This window comes from Euleptes europaea, chromosome 11, assembly GCF_029931775.1.
Source record: "Euleptes europaea isolate rEulEur1 chromosome 11, rEulEur1.hap1, whole genome shotgun sequence".
Lineage (NCBI taxonomy): Eukaryota > Metazoa > Chordata > Lepidosauria > Squamata > Sphaerodactylidae > Euleptes > Euleptes europaea.
In genome coordinates this window covers 78,498,468-78,503,104 of record NC_079322.1, presented here as the reverse complement: position 1 = coordinate 78,503,104, position 4,637 = coordinate 78,498,468, and the positions used below count along the sequence as shown (strand labels likewise).

Here is a 4,637-nt window from a genome sequence, read left to right as displayed (position 1 = left end):
ACTGTCCTTGATGGACCGACGGTCTGATTCGGTAGAAGGCAACTTCAGGTGTTCCATGCTATAGTGAAAGGCCGTGAAAACTCCACAATGTGACACATTTCTTATTTCACACAATGCATTTCTACGTTCCTCTTACAGAGCAAACCTTAAGTAGCAGCAGAAGCTCCACATCCGGTGTATTAAGGGCTTATTTTTCCCTTTTAAAATATTTTAATGCATAGATTTGAAACCAGAGTAGATAAAAATCAAAGGATTTTAAAAAGTCAGATTAAAAAATTTACATCGATTTATAGGATTTTTTAAAAATAAAATGCTTTTTGAGGAAAAATCTATCTAAAGCAGAGTGGTAAGCAGCAGTACTGCAGTCCAAGCTCTGCTCACGGACCTGAGTTCGATCCCAACGGATGTTGGTTTCAGGTAGCCGGCTCAAGGTTGACTCAGCCTTCCATCCTTCTGAGGTCAGTAAAATGAGTATCCAGCTTGCGGGGGGTGGGGTGGGCGGGGGTAAAGGGGAAATGACTGGGGAAGGCACTGGTAAACCACCCTGTAAACAGTCTGCCTAGTAAAAGTCGGGATGGGACGTCACCCCATGGGTCAGGAATGACCCGATGCATGCACAGGGGACCTTTACCTTATATAGTCCAAAGGTTATTCATCATGACATAAGGATTAGATTTAAATTATGTAGCATGATGCAATTTTTACATTTTTTGGTAAATTAATCTATTCACAATGTCATGCTCTTCCAAACGTTTCTGTAAGATTTTGGGCAATTTTTCTAACTAGAAGATATTATCACAGATGCTTGGTTTTGCAGTTTTCAAAACTGTGAATTTGTGTCTGCAGAGATATCATGCCTCTTCTTCATGGCAAAAATGTTATAAAACAAACATACTGAGTTGAGAAGAAGACCTTAATCCCATTGTTCCTTTGCAAGTCTCCACAGGTCTTGGGATCTTTGTGCACATAGCCTCATCATATTATTCCCTCCTGGTAGAGAAAACCTATCATGGCAGCAGGCCATAAAAGTGTCCCAGTTTGGAAATATTTTCATGAAGTTCCTCTACCTATGGGTAAGACAGGCCTGTGTGCAAAATGCAAACACTGCAACAAAGAAATGCAAGGCCTGGTGGCCCAAATGAAACATCATGAGAAGTGCTGTTCATGTAGAAAAACATGATTTAAATATAGTCTGACTGACTAGTGATAATTGTAACAGTATTCATGAAGGAAAAGCACACAAGATATCTCAGTCTCAACTACAAACAACCCTCCACCCCAATTCTGGGTCACTTACATTGGGGAAAAATATCCACGTACCAGGGGTAAGTTTTTCATGATTTCCCCCCTCCCCCAGGATCAGCATTCTAGGTTGCAGCGGAAGGAGAGAGGCAGGGAAGTCACACTTCTCTGTGCAGGGAATTTAGGTGGGATCCACCCTTTTATTCTACTCCCTGCTCCAGTACTTTGCAGCCAGGCTGTGAGAAAGGCCAAAGAAATGCAGAACACAGCTGGGCGTGGCCATCTCTCTCTCAAGGAATTATAGGCAGGGAAAAACAGGCAAAATGATTCCCCCCCAATCTATCAGATAACGGAACTGATACCACCTGGAATATCCCCACCCACAATCACAGCCCAGGCCTGATATCTTTTGGGTGTTGGTCATTTCCAAAACCATTTCTCAGTTTGGTTCATTTCTCAAAGTGTGCGCACCAGAGAAACCAAGATGACACCTGATGATTCCTCTTTGCATGTTTATTAAAAGAAGCTAATGTCTGACGGCAGATACTTCCTCTTTTGAGACATTTCAAACTGCACCCTGCCCGGAATTAGTCAGCGAGCGACTGAGGAAGAAAAGAGGGCATGTCCCCTCAGCTAAGAGTCACGTGGCGACATCAGAGACTCTGCCGGTGCATTAACTGCAACACCTGGTTGACAGTATAGGAGTGTCAAAAGCTAGGGCCTGCTGAACAGGAACCCTCCCTGGAGCCTCTTGTCGGGATAAGGAATCCTTGTCGGGAATCTCCTCATGGAACCTGGAAGGAAACAGCCAAGATGCTGAAGGTCAGGAACGCTGGTGAAGCAGTTGCACATTTAGGCCAGAGGTTTCCAAATCTTGTGGCCATGACCACCCTATTCTTGCATAGCCTCCAGTGTGGTGTTGTGGCTAAGAGCGGTGGACTCTGATCTGGAGAACTGGGTTGGATTCCCCACTCCTCCACATGAACGGCAGACACTAATCTGGAGAACTGGATTTGTTTCCCCACTCCTCCACATGAAGCCAGCTGGGTGACCTTGGGCTCGTCACAGCTCTCTTAGAGCTCTCTCAGCCCCACCTATCTCACAGAGTGCCTGTTGTAGGGAAGGGAAGGTGATTGTACTGCATCAACATTCAGGCCTCTTTCACAGCATAACAACAGTTAGAAGGAAAGAGGTGCAGATTCAAGAAACTGGTGGGAGAGGTTAAATAAGTTTGCCCTGGAGGTCCAAAAGCAGGGCATAGAGGCCAAGGCCTTCCCCTGACGTTGTCTCCTGGCACTGGTCTTAAGGTTACCAATGAGCTTTCCCTCTGATCACCAGAGCTAGCAGCCACTAACAGACCTATCCTTTAGTCAAAAAGGGCAAGAGTCCAGTAGCACCTTAAAGACTAACAAAATTATTTTCTGGTAGGGTATGAGCTTTCGTGAGCCACAGCTCACTTCTTCAGAAAGCTCATACCCTACCAGAAAATATTTTTGTTAGTCTTTAAGGTGCTACTGGACTCTTGCCCTTTTTGACTACTGCAAACAGACTAACACGGCTACCCACTGAGACCTATCCTTTGTTAATCTGTCTAATCAACTTCTCCCTTTCTTTTAGCCAATTCTCTCCTGCTCTAACCATTCTATACCTCCTGGAATATAGTCTTCAGCAAGCAGGGTTTTCCATTTCTTGTCTACATGGAGAGTCCAAGGCTGCAGAAACCCGTGGCCTGTATTTGCTGCTGCTGTGATTGGCACAAGGTACCCACTTCATCAGATATGGCTACGACAAACAGGACCACACCCCCAGACAACTCAGCAGCAGCAAGCACACTCCTCCCAGGGAATCATCCATGCCAAGATGAGGCAGCTGAGCCTGCTGTTAAGCAGCTATGAACTCCTCTACTTGGTTTCTGAGCTTCCTACCCATGGGTCCAAAAGTCTCCCTTTTAAACAGACTCAGTTAAAAACAGACAAGCCATGGAGAGGGACTGTGACTCAGTGGAAGAGCCTCTGCTTTGCATGCTGAGGGTCCCAGGTTCAAGCCCTGGCATCTCAAGAGGACCAGGCAGTAGGTGATGGGAAAGCCCTCAGACTGAGACCCTGGAGAGCTGATGCCAGTACGAGTATACAGTACTGACCTTGATGGACTGGTGGTCTGATTTAGTAGAAGGCAGCTTCGTGTGTCCAAGCCTACAAAAATAAGAAAGGGCAGATATGTATGTGATGTATCCTTCTTTATACACACACTGGGCCTTACAATAAAACCTTGCCAATGAATTGATACCGATACGGTTTATAAATGTACATGTTTTTCCGTTATGCAGTTTATTCTACAAGTCACCAGCAGGACGCCAAGCAGTAAACTCTGTGATCACGCAGGTCTTGTGTGGAATGGCAGACCACCCTCTGCCCTGCACTAGGAAAGGAAGCTGCTGTTGTTGTTTCCTTCTTCAGTGCTGTGACAACTCCCGGGCTTCAGAGGCTCTTGGCCAACTGCCAGAGCTCCCTAGCCTCAAATTAAGCTTCTGCTGTAAGGGCTCCCTCAGGGGAACTCGTAACAGAAGGGGGGGTCCTTTCCCACGCCACCTCCAAGAGCAGCTAGACAATGCTTGTCTGAGATTTCTATAACCTCACCCCGAAGGTGGAGCGGAGCAAGGCCTCAAACCATCTCAGGTTTTCTCTTGCAAGCACTACAGGAGTGATCAGGGTCATGGGCAAGACCCAGCCATGCTGGAAGGCTTGCGAGGGGGAAGCAGGAAACCCCTTCCCCGTAATATCTGGCAATAGCTGCTATCAAGGCTGGCATTCTCCCACCCAGAGAATCTCTCAGCAATCATTTTGTAAAAGTTGATTTCTGGCCTTCTTGCTATAAAACTATGACTAAAATAATTCCAAAGGTTGCAGAGCTCTCCCCAATCACAACAGCAACCTTGACGGATGATTACTTCCTCTCTGTACCTCGCCCTGAAACTCTGCACCGATGCAAACCAACAACATGCAAGAAAACCAACACACGACTTCTCTTAATGTACAAAATTCTCTGTCACAGAACAGAAAGCGTACCTAACCAACAACTGCCAAACATAACTTATGTAAAGACAGTGCCGTCAAGCGTAGTGACCCTGGATTTCCTTGGTGGTCTCCCATCCAAGTACTAGCCAGGGCCAACCCTGCTCAGCTTCTGAGATCTAACGAGATCAGGCTAGCCTGAGCCAACCAGGTCAGGGTATATGGTCTTAAAAGATGACCAAATGCCACTCTGGGGGCCAGCAGCCAAAGCCCCCTTGGACATGAGCCTTGGGCACCGAGAAGCTGTTCCAGGAACGACCTAGAAAGCCACCTTACTGAGGCTCAAAGCTGTTCTTGCAGCACGAGGCCTGCCCATTGGAAACC

The 4,637-nt window shown here is 46.6% G+C and overlaps 1 non-coding gene across 1 annotated transcript; it reads right to left on the bottom strand.

Annotated features, from left to right (window-relative positions):
• Positions 1–3,851: 3,851 nt before the first annotated feature.
• On the bottom strand, positions 3,852–3,989 carry LOC130484901 (small nucleolar RNA SNORA9). Its single transcript, XR_008933711.1, has one exon. It is a non-coding gene; the product is annotated as a small nucleolar RNA SNORA9 (small nucleolar RNA).
• Positions 3,990–4,637: the final 648 nt, after the last annotated feature.